Consider the following 15,509-nt stretch of genomic DNA (forward strand, 5'->3'; position numbering starts at 1 on the left):
CCACACACCTCTAAGAAATGCATGAGGAGGTTATACAGTTAGCTGCCATTATCCAGTTTCCCTCCTCAGCAACTGGACCTCAGAGGTATGCCACCTCTGAACACACTAATTTCATTTTAACCTTTGTGCTCTATCAGCAGCTTTTATCCATGGATTTGTATTTATTTCAGTTTATTTCTATACTATTTTCCCCCAGTGTACTTACCTAAGCAATTTTTGTACAAATTAGTGTGTGTATAATAGCAATACAAATATAAAAATTTTAAAAACAGAATAACAATAAGCCCAAAGAAAGAGCAATAAAACAAGCCATCAAGCTGCCTTATCAAAATCCATACAATCATAAAAATAAACCACATTTCACAATAGCAGCACAAGATTGTAAAGCCACCTTGTCATAAAGCTATACATTCATAAAATCTTCCTGCCAACAAAATCTCCTTATAACGCTATCTAAAGCAGTGGCACTAAATATCTCGTAGCACTGAACGTTTTACTTGTGTTTGAGCACAGGAACCAACCTGAATGTTGCCCCGTAGAAAAAGACATTGTGAGAAGAATAGATCTGAAAGAAGATCCTTTTCTGTATAAACTTATTTTCCTTCTTACCACTAGAGGGAGTAGAAAGAGCTAATTTTTGCTTAATACATGGAGTTGTACGCATTATCTGCCCCTTAGTAACTGAGGCTTGTCTGCAGAAATGGTGAACACCATTTTGATAACGGGCAGGCTGGCACTGTGTCTGTGGAAAGCCTCTGGCAACATTTATTGCAAGTGCATTTGTGTCCCGTACTCCTTCCCAATGCACTATGCATTTTCTGTGGTCCTGTATATTTTTGCAGGTTATAAGGCCTGCTTAACTTATTTTTCTTTGAATATATAAAGCTACTCTTAGAGTCTAGCTTGATATTACTGTGTCTGTCTATATCTCCCTTTCCCCTCTGTCCATTGTTCTGCTGACCCTTCACTCTTCAGAGCTGCTTTTTCATCCTCAGGGAGATGGATTATTGCAGGGGTGGCCAACAGTAGCTCTCCAGATGTTTTTTGCCTACAATTCCCATCAGCCCCAGCCATTGGCCATGCTGGCTGGGGCTGATGGGAGTTGTAGGCAACAAACATCTGGAGAGCTACCACTGGCTGTAACGTACTCGAAGCGGAGACGAGAGTAGGGCAACATAGTTTATTAGGAGCACGTTGCAAGAGAGAACACGCGGGCCGGGCCCCGCTTATGTACATTACCCGGTTCAGCCTCCTGTACAGGTCAGGCCAATCCTGGCCTGTTAAACTTCCCGCCGTGGATGTAGTAGGCGGGGATTCCGCGCCCCGCGCTAGAGATGCCTGGGATACCCAGCCGCCTCTGCGCGTGGGCGCGTATTTCAGCCAATACATTACATTCCTCCCCCCCTAGTTAATGAACATAGTCTTTAAGATACGCGGGCGGGCGGCTCTCCCTGGTGGACCGTCTGGGAAGGTCCTGTGGGGGGGGCGCTGCTTCCCTGGCGGGCACGTCTGGGGGTTGTGGTGCCGCCAGAGGCGGCGGGTTGGGTTCCTCGGGCCGGTCGGGCTCGGTGGGCCCCTGCACTTCGGGCGGCGGCCCTGCTGTCGTTAGGGGCGCGTCGTCTGGCCGGCCTCTGGTTGGCTCCGCCTCCTCTATGTCCGCTGGGTCCTCGGGCAGCGTCCGGCGGCGTAGCTGGTCGATGTGCCGCCGTAGGACCTGGCCCCCCTCGGTCGATATGTCGTAGTGGCGGGACCCCGTTACTCGTAACACTCTGCCCGCCACCCATTCGGGTCCCCTAGCGTAGTTCCGGGCATAAACTGGGTCGCCTGCGAAGAACCCCCTTGCCGCGTCCCGGACCTCGGGACTTCCGCTGGGGTCAGCGGTCCTGTCGGGGTGTAGTCGGTCCAGCCGTGTTATGAGTTTGCGCCCCATGAGGAGCTCGGCCGGACTGACCCCTGTGGCCGGGTTGGGGGTGACCCGGTTATCGAAAAGGAACGCAGCTAGTCTGTGGTCCCAGTCTCCCTGAACGATGCGGCTTAAGGCTTCCTTGGTTGTGCGGACCATCCGCTCCGCCTGGCCGTTAGTGGCCGGGTGAAAGGGGGCGGAGCGAATGTGTTTAATCAGGTATCTATTGAGGAACCCTTGGAAGTCCGCCGCTGTGAATGCTGCCCCGTTATCTGAGACTATGGTATCCGGAATACCGTGGGTGCACAAGACCCTGCGCAGCGCTTTGATGGCGGCGGCCGCTGAGGTGGACCCTACGGGAATGACCTCCAGCCATTTGGAATAGGCGTCCACAATGATCATGAAGATTTGACCCTGGAATGGCCCCGCAAAATCGATGTGGAGCCTCGACCAGGGCTTCCGGGTGGACTCCCACCGTGTGGCGGGGGCGCTGGGGGGCTCAGGCCTTGACTCTTGACACGTTTGACAACTGCGCACCCACGTCTCAATCTCCCCGTCCATTCCCGGCCACCAGACGTAGCTCCTGGCTAACGCCTTCATTCGGACTATGCCGGGATGGGTCTCGTGTAGGGATTCCAGGACTCGCTTTTGCAGCGGAGGCGGTACCACCACCCTGCTTCCCCATAATAGGCACCCCTTGTGCGCGGCTAGTTCCTCCCTCCTGGTCGTGTATGGTTTGAATTCTTCCCCCATGTTCCCCTCCGGCCAGCCCCTCATCACCCAGTCTAGCACCCTCGCCAGTGTTTTGTGTTTCTGTGTTGCCTTGGCGACCTCCGCCGCGTGGAGGGGCTGCTCCGGGAGGCTCTCTATCATCATGACCTGGTGTGCGGGGGCGGGGTCTGGGCCTACTTCTGGGAGCGGCAAGCGGCTGAGCGCGTCCGCGTGGCCCATGGCCTTGCCTGCCCTGTGCACCAGTGTGTACGTGTAGGAGTTGAGGAATTGGTTCCACCTCAACACGCGCTGTGAGAGAATTTGGGGGGTTTGCCGGTCAGGGGCCAACAGGCCTAGGAGAGGCTTGTGGTTGGTGGCAATAGTGAACCTCTGCCCGTACAGATATTCGTGGAACTTGCGGACCCCCGCCACGATTGCCAGTGCCTCTTTGTCTATCTGCGCGTAATTGCGCTCGGCTGGAGACAGCGTGCGGGAGTAGTATGCCACCGGGACCTCCCTCCCGTCCAGGAGTTGGTGCCCCAGGACTGCCCCCACTCCGTAGGGCGACGCATCGCACGCCAAGATGACGGGGAGACCCTCGTCAAAATGGTGGAGCACCGCATTAGATACTAGGATGTCCTTGACCGCCTGGAATGCGGCGGCTTGCCTTTTTCCCCACACCCACGGGGCCTTTTTGTCCAGTAACCTGTGGAGGGGCTCAGCGAGGGCTGCCTTGTGGGGGAGGAACGAATGATAAAAGTTCAGCACCCCCAAGAAGCTTTGGAGCTCCGCCTTGCAGGTGGGAGCCGGGGCCTGCAGGATGGCTCGAGTTTTTTCTTCTGTTGGGTGGATTCCCGCGGAGTCTACGGCGAAACCCAGGAACTCCACCCGTGGGACCCCCAGCAAGCATTTTTCCCGTTTGACCTTGAGCCCCGCTGTCTGGAACCGGCGGAGCACCTCTCTCAAGCGATTTCCGAACTCTTCGGGGCCGGGGGCGGCGATTAAAACGTCGTCGAAAAATGGCTGCACTCCGGGGATCCCTTTAAGGAGAGCGTCCATTATACTCTGAAAAATCCCCGGCGACGCTTACCCCGAACTGTAGCCTCTTCACCCGGAAGGCCCCCCTGTGTGTCACTATGGTCTGGGCTTCCGCCGTCTTGGCGTCTACTGGGAGCTGTTGGTAGGCCTGGGCCAGGTCCAGCTTCCCAAAGACCTTAGACCCCGCTAGAGCAGCCAGGACGTGGCTCACCACCGGCACTGGGTAGGGGTTGTCTTGGAGCGCTTTGTTAATTGTGCACTTGTAATCTGCACATATCCGCACGTCCCCATTGGGTTTGACCGGAGTCACTATGGGGGTCTCCCACATGGCGTAATCGACCGGCTCCAGGACCCCTTGTGCTACTAGGCGGTCCAACTCTGCCTCGATCTTGGGCTTCAAGGCGAAGGGGACCCTCCTTGCCTTGAGCCGGATCGGTCTGACCGTCGGGTCGAGCGGTAGGGAGATGGCCGGGCCTTTGTAACTACCCAGCGACCCATCGAATACGTCGGGGAACTCTCTGCACACCTCCCCGAACCCTCCCGCGGTGGTCGTGCGTGCCACCTCTATTCGGATTCCCAAGGGGCCAAACCATGCAAGACCCAAGAGGGTGGTAAGCGGCCGCCTGACCACCAGGATGTCTAGGGGGCCTCTGAAGGACCCCCGTTCCACCTGCACCCGTGCCCACCCCGCTATTTGGACCGGGTTTTGCTGGAAGTCCCGCAATATGAAATTTGCCGGTCGCAGCTGCAGGCCCTGGCCGGGGCGCAGCCTTCTCAGGGTCTCCTCCGCGATTATGGAGATGGAGGAGCCCGAGTCCACTTCCATGACGCAGGGGCCCCGTCTATGAGGACCGCCATCTTTATCTTGTTGGGGGTGGTCAGGGGCAAACTCAGTACCTGAAGTGAGGTGGAGGCTGTTGAGTGGGACTCTGTGGCCTCGTGGTGTGCGGTCGGTCGCAGGCGGTTGTGCTTGGCTCGGCAAGCTCGCGCGATGTGGCCGGTCTTCCCGCAGCTCCTGCAGTCCCAGGTCCGGTACTGGCAGTCCCTCCGATCGTGGGGGTCGCCGCAGCTGGCGCATTTGGCCCTTTCGTTAGTTCGCTGGTTCGGCCGTTCGCTGGCTCGGGGGCGCTGTGGAGCTCGGGCAGCTGGTCCTGCGGCGCGGCATGTCTGGAAGGCTTCCCCCTCATCCTGGTGCTCGGGGTCCAGCTCCTCGTGGTGGGCGGTCTCGGTCTTGACCCGGGGAAAGGTCCGGGCAGCCCTCTCGAACGCGACCGCCTCGCTGAAGGCGCCCTGGAGGGTGAGCTCTTCTCTGGCGAAGAGCTTCTGCTGGAGCCTTTCGTCGCGGAGGCCCCACGTGAATCGGTCGGCCAGGGTTTCCTCCAACTGGGGGAAGTTGCAGTTCCCGGCGAGTTTGCGGAGGGCCGCCAAGTAGTCCGCGGCTGATTCTCCAGCGGTCTGGTCCCTTTTGTGGAACAGGAATCTGCGGGCCACCCGTGAGGGCTGCGGCAAGAAATGGCCCGTGAGGAGCCTGATGATCTCCTCGTAGGATTTCTCCGCGAGGCGGGCGGGAGCTGAGAGACCCTTGGCGATCTCGAACGTGGCTGGCCCGCAGACGCTCAGGAGAACATCCCTCTTTGATCCGGCGTCGGTGATCTTGTTGGCCCGGAGGTAGAACTCGACCCGTTCCGAGTAGGACTCCCAGCCCTCAGGATTTGCAGGGTCGAAGGGCTCGATGTACCCGGTGTTCCCGCTCTGGTTGGCCATGGTGGCGGCGGCGGTCGTGGCCGGTCGTTCGTTGCCCAAGGTCTCCGATTGTAGCCGATGAGGCTAGGATCCCATCCTCGTCGCCAGTGTAACGTACTCGAAGCGGAGACGAGAGTAGGGCAACATAGTTTATTAGGAGCACGTTGCAAGAGAGAGAACACGCGGGCCGGGCCCCGCTTATGTACATTACCCGGTTCAGCCTCCTGTACAGGTCAGGCCAATCCTGGCCTGTTAAACTTCCCGCCGTGGATGTAGTAGGCGGGGATTCCGCGCCCCGCGCTAGAGATGCCTGGGATACCCAGCCGCCTCTGCGCGTGGGCGCGTATTTCAGCCAATACATTACACTGGCCACCCCTGGATTATTGGGTTAAATGTAAAAAAAAAAAAAAAATCATTTGCCTTGGAAGTACAGAAGCCTTATGCAGTATCCCTGATTCTCCATGTTTCCTGGTTCGGGGTGGGGGTGGGGGGTGGGAATGCTGTTCAAACAAATTACAAAGATGATTACAACAAATTACAATGCTGACAAGATAAAAAAAATAATTTACAAAAACAGAAGCACATCTTACGTGACATATTCATGTAAGTGCATTTAAATTATTGTGACAAGATTGACTTCAAAATGGTTAACTTGCTACAACTTCAAGCCCAGGTAAAAGAGAGAAGAGAGGTCTTATATATAATGAAAACAGAAAGCAAGCAAGGGCCAATGAAGCTCAACACCTAACCAATGACAGGGTGGGGACCAATGTTCCCTCTAAACTGCAGAGTCTTATGAGCAAAAATTCTACTTCGTTGAGCTACTGCATCAATTAGTGTGCTCTGGGGTCATCCTTCCTGAGCTTAGACAAAAAATGTGTGAGGTGGATGCTAAAAATCTGTGAGCTAGCCCCTGCTAACTCAGCTTAGAGGGAACGCTGGTGGGGACAACTGCCAAGTGTACCCCTGAGGGAGAATTCTCTTTCCCTCACAGATCTTCTGGCATGCAGAGTTACAATATCCAATATGGATAAAGTATTTCTACACAGCAGTGCTCGCTAGAGGCTTAGGCAAAAGTCTGATACAATCCTACCCAAGATGTTTTTTACTGAAGAATCTGAGGATGGAACCTCCAACCTTATGGACACAAAGCAGGCACTTTTAGCTGTATATCTCCTTCTGTATATTGTTTGGTTGGGTTTTTAAAAAGCCTGTGTTACCCAGAATGTTTGATCAGAATCCTTTATATAATCTTCCCCTGTCCCCAAGGCCAGTAGCTAAGGAACATCCAAATCATCTGCAGCCATGAAATGCTTGGCTAGGCATTTGCGTTGTTTCTAGAAAATATCTAAACCTTGTTTTTTCCCTAAAAGAAGAAAGTCCCAAAGGTAAGAAACAACCCCCTCCCTTCCAGTTTGCCCATGGTATGGGCAGTACCAGACACCACTACGGGACACCTCTAGGCTGTGGAGATCACCGTGGGATGGACAATAGAAGATCTCAAAGGAGTGTGATGTATAAATGAAATCAATGAAATGAATGTATAAATGAAAACCATCCCTCTGCAATGTAATATGATCACAGTGGGTACCTGAGGCACACATGTTCTCTCTCTCGGCTTGGCTTCGCGAACGAAGATTTAAGAAGGGTACAATAGTCCACGTTTGCTGCAGGCTCGCTGGTGGCTGACAAGACCAATGTGGGACAGGCAGGTCCGGCCACAGCGGCTGCAGGGAAAAGTCTGATTTAGGGTTGGTCCTGTAGCAGTGCGATTCTTCCTCAATCTCCTTTTGTCCTCAAGACCAGCTATGCGTGCGTTCTCAAAGGAAGAGACAGCCTGGTGGATGGTGTGCCTCCATGCTTTGCGATCTGAGGCTAGGTCAGACCACTGGTGATGGTTGATGTGACAGGTGCTAAGGGATTTCTTCAAGGAGTCCTTGTACCTCTTCTTTGGTGCCCCTCTATTTCGATGACCGGTGGAGAGTTCGCCATACAGGGCAATCTTGGGAAGGCGGTGGTTTTCCATCCTAGAAATATGCCCTGCCCAGCGCAGCTGCGTCTTCAACAGCAGTGCCTCAATGCTGGTAACCTCCGCCCGCTTGAGGACTTCAGTGTTGGTCACAAAGTCACTCCAGTGGATGTTGAGGATGGTGCGAAGGCAGCGCTGATGAAAGTGCTCAAGGAGTCGCAGGTGATGACGGTATAAAACCCACGATTCGGAGCCGTAGATGAGGGTTGCCATCACAACCGCTTTGTAAACATTGATCTTTGTGCCTTTTTTCAGATGCTTGTTGCTCCACACTCTTTTGTGCAGTCGGCCAAATGCACGGTTTGCCTTTGCCAGCCTGTTGTCAATCTCCTTGTCGATCTTGGCATCTGAGCTTGCAAAATTGCGGATGCTAATAAATAACTCTGTGGCCAGACAGTACAGTAGCATCCTACTGACATTTTTAATAGCTATAGTTTTAAGTAATTAGGAGCACTTCCAGGATCGGGGTTAGTGGGTTGTCTCTCTCTTGCACTGTACAATTCTACTCTTAGTCTGCCTCCAACCCTGGAAGGCTGAGAATGGCCTCCAACCATGGAAGGCTGAGAATTTTACTCTGGGCTTACCCAAGCAGTCATTTCAAAGACTGAGCTTGCCATAGCCCAAGGCTAATCTTAATAGCGTAATAATTTATTATGCTATTAATATGCTCCTTTGGTTCCTGGCTGCTGCCCTGCAACAAATGGGGAACCAAGTTTATTGCCTTTGAAAGTCTCTCCTGTTTACAGAGCACACCCATCAGCCTTTACTCAGGCACCACTTCGAGGTGTTATGTGGCTCTTGAAATAAATGTTCTTATAACACAGTAAGCTATCTTAAGAACCTCTGTTGAAATGGGTGAACTGTTAATTGAGTTTGCAGAGTTTACAAGTTTCTGGTTCCATTTTTAAAGACAATTGCTCTCCACGTCTGAGGAGTGGGCCTCTACTTTATCCAGTATTTGTGCGTGTCTATTAGGTCAGGAGTCCCCAACCCTCGGGCCATGAACCAGTACCGGTCCATGACCTGTTAGCAACTGGGCCATGGAGTGAGGCAGACACCTCTGCCTACTTCTCATTTAAAGACCCCCATGGGAGGACAGGTGTGGGCTTCAGGGCAGCAAAAACCCTAGCACCCCACCCCCACCGGTCTGTGGAAAAATTGTCTTCCACAAAACTGGTCCTTGGTGCCAAAAAGGTTGAGAGCCACTGTATCATGTGGACCATGGTCAGCAGTAAATTTAATGGGAGGACTGCTTTGAGGCGGGGCTGGAGGGAGGGAGGCTATCCCTCCCCCTGTTGCCAAGTGGAATGGAAGTGAGGTTGCCAATCCCCAGTTGGGGGCGGGGATCCCCCAGCTTGGAGGCCCTCCCTCTCTTCAGGGTTATCAGAAAGAGGGGGGGGAGGAAATATCTGCTGGGCATTCCATTATATGCTATGGAGACCGATTCCCATAGGGTATAATGGAGAATCGATCTGTGGGTATCGGGCTCTGGGGAACTGTTTTTGAGGTAGAGGCACCACATTTTCAACACAGCATCTTGGTGCCTCTCCTCAAAACACCCACCAAGTTTCAAAAAGATTGGACCAGGGGATCCAATTCTGTGAGCCCCCAAAGGTGCTCCTATCCATTATTTCCAAATAGAAAGAAGGCATTTAAAAGGTATGTGGTCCCTTTGAATGAGATTGCCAGAACTCCCTTCAGAGTTCAATCATGCTTGTCACACTCTTGCTCCTGGCTCCACCCCCAAAGTCCCCAGATATTTCTTGAGTGGGACCTGTTAACCCTAAATGGAGGCAACAAGATTTGCTATGTACTACTTTTGCCCCTGTGGACAAAGGACCACAAATAAAGCCTGCAAGATCAGACCAGTGGTCCATCTATTTCACACAGTGGCCAACTGGTTGTTCTGGAAGGCCAAACAAACAAAATGTAGAGGCTGAGGCCTGCCCCTGATGCTGCCTTCTAGAATTAATATTCCAAGGTTTGCTGCATCTGTGTCTATAAGTTCCTTTTAGTTATTTGGGAGGGGGGGCAGTCAAATTTAGCTCAGGCCTCCAGTTGCTAAACCCTGACATGCACTGCCCAACCCATGAGAATATCAACACCCTGCCTTGTCTCAATGAAACAGGGCAGTGGCTAATTTCTAGTGTTTCGGAGGCTTAGTGCCTCCCTTGTGCTTCAGGACTATAAATTAGGTGGTGCCCTGGTAACTTCCCTCTCCCATTGATCTGACTTGCTTGAGGCAAGCAGCTACAGGATCTGCCAAGCTGTCACTCTCTGTGCTAACATTCATCATGCATCAGGAAGTTTAACACTTTCACCCAGGGTTTTGCAGGTGCATTGAGTTCTTATTTATATCTGGTCTAAAGTATGCCCCATTTCAGGAGCGTTTCAAATACAGATTGATAAAGTATGCAGTTTCTCATGCCCAGAAACTCACGTTCTAATCTATACCATTGGTTTTCAGACTGCATTTGGTTGGGGATCTGTGGAAGGCCCAGACTGTATTTTGTAGGAACAGTGTTTGCCACCTTCACACTGTCAATGTGGAAAGTGTAGAAAACTTGAAAAACCACTGCTCTAAACCAGATACAAAGGCAGAAGATGATGGATGAATGAAGCCATTTTCTAATAGTTAAGGTCTGGGTTGGAAAATAGGGTACCTGGAGATTTTGGGGGTAGAGCCTTGGGAGGAGAGAGACCTTAGCAGGGTAGCATAAAAAGTTATAGAGCCCCCCTTTCAAAGCAGCCGTTTTCTCCAGGGGAACTCATCTCTGTCGCCTGGAGATAAACTGAAATAGTGGGAGATCTCCAGGTGCCACTTGGAGGGTGGCAAGCCTAAATCTGATCTGGAAAACAGTAAGTGAACTCGTCTGATTGACTTTGTGCAGTGGCTAGCCAAATGGCAAGTTTCTTAGTGGCAAATGAGCTGGGTGGCCTGTTGGTCACACCTGTGCTGCCACGAGTAAACAGAACAAGACTGGCCAGATTAGTAGACCATTGCTCCATATTCTTTAGCTAATGCAAATGTGGCGGCTATTAAAGAACATAAGAGAAGCCATGTTGGATCAGGCCAATGGCCCATCAAGTCCAACACTCTGTGTCACACAGTGGCAAAAAATTTTATATACACACATACACTGTGGCTAATAGCCACTGATGGACCTGTGTTCCATATTTTTATCTAAACCCTTCTTGAAGGTGGCTATACTTGTGGCCGCCACCACCTCCTGTGGCAGTGAATTCCACATGTTAATCACCCTTTGGGTGAAGAAGTACTTCCTTTTATCCGTTTTAACCTGTCTGCTCAGCAATTTCATGGAATGCCCACGAGTTCTTGTATTGTGAGAAAGGGAGAAAAGTACTTCTTTCTCTACTTTCTCCATCCCATGCATTATCTTGTAAACCTCTATCATGTCACCCCGCAGTCGACGTTTCTCCAAGCTAAAGAGTCCCAAGCGTTTCAACCTTTCTTCATAGGGAAAGTGCTCCAGCCCTTTAATCATTCTAGTTGCCCTTTTCTGGACTTTCTCCAATGCTATAATATCCTTTTTGAGGTGCGGCAACCAGAACTGCACACAGTACTCCAAATAAGACCGCACCATCGATTTATACAGGGGCATTATGATACTGGCTGATTTGTTTTCAATTCCCTTCCTAAGATTCAATTCCCTTCCTAAGAAGATACTACGCAGTTTTAAAACCCATTTTCACATCATTGTAATATTCAGAATGATTTCCCACAGAATAACAAAGGCCTTTTACCTTTTTTGGATAGTTCCCCCTCCCCCAGTTTTAAAATGTTGATCATAAATATGAAGATTAGTGTAAGAACAATATAATTATTACCCATAAATTAAATAAGGCATGGGATGGAAGAGTCAGGGAGAGCTACAATAAAATCCTGATCCTACCAGGAAGTTCAGTTGATGATCTTGGACCAGCTGCTTTCAGCCCATTCTACTTCAAGGTGAAACTGTGCATGAAATAGGGGTAGGGGTAACGTATGCTACCAAGATCTTTCTGGAGGAAGGGTAAGATCAAAATCTAATGAGCAAAGCCTCTGATTTTCCATTATTAGTACATCAATTTGTAAGGCTGGGAAGGAAGAACAATGGGACAAAACCATGGCTTCTTGCTGTCTTCAGGAAAATCCAAGAAGACTCCAAGTGGATACCTGTATTGTGTATGTAAATGCATCAAAAAAAGGCCTTACTTTCTAATAAAAATTAAATTGCTTCATCAGGGCATTTTCACCAAGTGACACAAAGGGAAGGATTCAGTCTAGAATGAGTTGCATGTAAATATATATGGTACAGTAATCAAGCAAATGGCTTTTAAAAGAGCCACTTTAAAAATAAAATGTTGTGACCGATGAGTGTAAAATGAAGGGGGGGGGGGAAATGGAGAAAGGGTTCTGCCTCTCTTTAATAGTTCCAGTTGATGCTTGGAGATCCTAACGTGGCCAATGATGGACCTTGATTAAGGATTAATTCAACAGTTTGAAGTGGTGAATACAAACCTATTTCTTGCCTTCACTTATGAATAAGGTATATGTTGCAAACACTTTGCTAAAATCACAGTCTTGAACTATTTTCCACTGGAATAGATGGCATTGTGGCAATATGGCATATTGACAGAAGAACCACACAGGCCTTTTGTATTCTGTTCATAAGAAATAATCAAAATGAAGGCTCTTAATATATTATGTTTCCTTCTGAAGGTAATGTTTTTGAGACACATCAAAGGAACTCTTTAAATAAAGTGGAAATTAGTGTTCGGATGTACTGGAAATGGTAGGTATGGTGATTCTCACAACTACATAACCAATAAGTATGTACCAACATACATAACATACATAATGAGTATGTACCAACTACATAACCAATGAGTATGTACCAACGAGCATGTTGTTGAGAAACTGTGTGTATATCCAGCACTGGGATCTGGTTGTGAGTTGTTATTTGAACTATTTCTCTATAATGCAGTTCCCTATAATGCTTCCTGTTTGTTTTTGTGATAAAAAGAAAAGATCAATGCTGACCTTTAACACAGAGAACTCATAGGAGAGGGAGAACACAACAGGTTCCACACACAATTCTGGATATTTATTTTTATGGCATTTGGTAGGTGCCTTTCCCAATAATCTGTTAAAGACAACAAGGCCCACAAACTGGTTTGGGAGGATTTTTATATCTCTTGGCTCAAATAATTCTGCTCAAGCAATAAACCCATTTATTTATTTTTCTATTCAAGGGGTTCACTGACTTTTCCAGTGCTGGAATCTCTATTTCTTGTATGGGTTTCTCTTTAGTGGTCTTGCATGGGAGTCCCTGCTGCCTTAGAGATCCTCTTTCCATCTATTTATACCCAACAGCTACATGCAAAGGAAGTCAACCAGTATATGCCTACCATCTGCTATCTTCTCTGAAACTATATTAAATACACATAGCTGAGCAACACGTCAACATGCAGCTAATCTTGGCTATTTTCCCAGGAGATGCCAAAGGTCCTGTTTTATTGACTAGGCTAAATAATGGCCTTTCAAGTCAACATCTAATATGACATTTGCACCTTCCTGCTCTCCGTCCAGTTTACATGATACAGGTTGAAATCAAATGAGGAAGTTTGCACATGTGCTTCAGCTGATCTTTGTTGCAAAATAATTTTCCAATATGTCACTAACATTCTTTCACAGGTGCTATGGCAGAATGATGAGGCCTTTTTACCAGATTGTCAATCCATTTTAAGACTTTTGTTTTGTTTGGTGCCCCCCCCCCCTTACTGTTGTTGGCCCTTCTCCCTGGTTGGAACAATGTTCTATTGAATTTGCATGAATATTTTATGTATACTTTTATTTTAAAGCTGTTTTAATATCTCATATGTTTTAACACTGAAATATTTCATGTTTGCTGCCTTGGAAACTTTACCTATATAGAAAGGTAGCATAGGAATGTTTTAACAAAATAGATAAACTCCCTTTCTGATTTCAGCTCTCTCTGTGTGTGGACATGGATATAATTCTCTTGTGATTAGGAAATTCATTCATTAAATTTAGCTCCATGTTCCACAGGTGTGTGTGTGTCAACAGGGCTGTAGAATTTGCTGTTCCATTTCTCAGTCACCTAACAAGTTAAAAAACACTTGCTGACTATGCTATTTGTGTACAAGGCCAGGACAAACAATTTTACTGTTCTCAGCAGTGCTCCTGCATGATTCCATGGCTTCAGGGTAGCTGCAAGACATTTCGTTGTCTGAGGTGGAAAATCCCTTCTCACCCATGGTGGTGGTGGACAATGCCATCAAGTCACAGGTGACTTATGCTGACTCCCATAGGTAAGAGACATTCAGAGGTAGTTTGCCATTGCAATTGAACATAAAGTGTTATTCAGTGGAGTTCAAATATGCCATTTCATTTTGCTTACTGCTAAGGCTAGCTTTGCCTGCAGCACTGAATGAAGTATTAAGAACTCAAACAATATGATTTTATTATTTTCTTAACATCATGTTTTGGACATGCAGTCAAATTTTAAACTGTATGCCACCTGGTGTACCTATTAAAATGGCTAACCTGGGATCAGACCTTGATGTGTATGTGTGTGTGGGGGGGCACTCACACAACCTTGCTAATGTGTACGTATTTCCTTCTTTATTTTATTTTATGGTTCCATATGCCCCAGCTATCCTCCTTTACTAGGGGAGTCCTTGCTTCTTGGTAAAGCATTGTGTCTATGTTCCCATTTTTGCCCTTTTGGGGAAGACTTGCTAAAGTGTTGTTGATATGAACTGGGAGTTTTATCATCCTTCCATATCCGCCCCAGTGTCTCAAAATTACAGTAAGTGCTGGAGAGGGAGTGGTTGTAGCTTATCCCTAATATGCATGCATGTAAGTCATGTATATGAAGATGTCAGGTTGTGCACAGCCTGCGATTTCACAACCTTCACCCATTGGTGAGATACATTTTAAACAGCTACTAATATCCTGTGGGGCAATTGTTCTTTTGGTGTATCATTAACCAGAAGAACTACCACACTCTTAGCTTTTAAATGTGGAGAGCAGGCTACAGGAGAATAAGAACGTTGCATCTCTGTCTATCTGTTAAATGTTGGCAGGTAAACAGTTTTAGGCCCTGCAAGGGAACTCTGTGCAAGTACATCAATATCAAATGAGGTGTACAGTTAGATAACAGATGAAGACAAGGGACATGTGTGTTGCAGTCTCTCAGAATTTCTCACCCTGAAGGCATCTCTTTGAAAATGTGCTGCTTGCTTCTGTGGTAATGTGTGAGCTAGTGCACGCTTTTCTTTCTGGAACCTAAATGGACAGTATGGGAACAACCACCAGGTCTGGGGGTTAATCCCCCTACTGTGGGGGATGGACGGACAGATCATGGGACCGGATCTACATGTTTTTGAAGGGGGGGGCAAAATTAAATGGCTTATGGGCCATTCTATTTTATGGTCCCATAGAATACAATGGACTCCATACCCAATTTGGCGCCCCCCTCCATCAGCGCTCGGGGCAAGCACCCCCCCTCTGCCCCCCTCATCTGGCCCTGCCCTTGCCATAAATTTAGCCCCAGCAGTTTATTACTGCCTTGTCACAAGGAACTGGCTGTAATAAATGTAGGTGTTTAAGCTGTAGAATCTAGATCACCTGGATCTGAATTACCACTCTGCCATAACTTTACTAGGGTCAGTGGTGCTTGCTGTCATCCTAATCTAACTCACAGGGTTGTTGTGAAGATAAAAAATGAAGGAGAGGCGAAGATTGGGAAGTTGGGAAACTGGGAGATTTGGAGACGGAGCCAGGGGTGAACAAGGATCGCAATGGGTATAATGCCACAGAGTCCACCCTCCAAAACATCAATTTTCTGTATGGGAACGGATCTCTATAGTCTGGAGAGGAGCTGTAATTTCTGGGGATCCCCAGGTCCCAGCTGGAGGCTGGTAAACCTAGCCCCGGGAGAATGATATTGTAAACTGCTTTGGGTCCCCAGTGCAGGGAAAAGCGGGGTATAATAAAAATAAAATTAATAACGACACCATCTGTCTTCCGAATCTTCCCCCCTCAGGCATAAAAGG

Source organism: Heteronotia binoei, chromosome 12 (genome assembly GCF_032191835.1).
Source record: "Heteronotia binoei isolate CCM8104 ecotype False Entrance Well chromosome 12, APGP_CSIRO_Hbin_v1, whole genome shotgun sequence".
NCBI classification, from domain to species: Eukaryota; Metazoa; Chordata; class Lepidosauria; order Squamata; family Gekkonidae; genus Heteronotia; species Heteronotia binoei.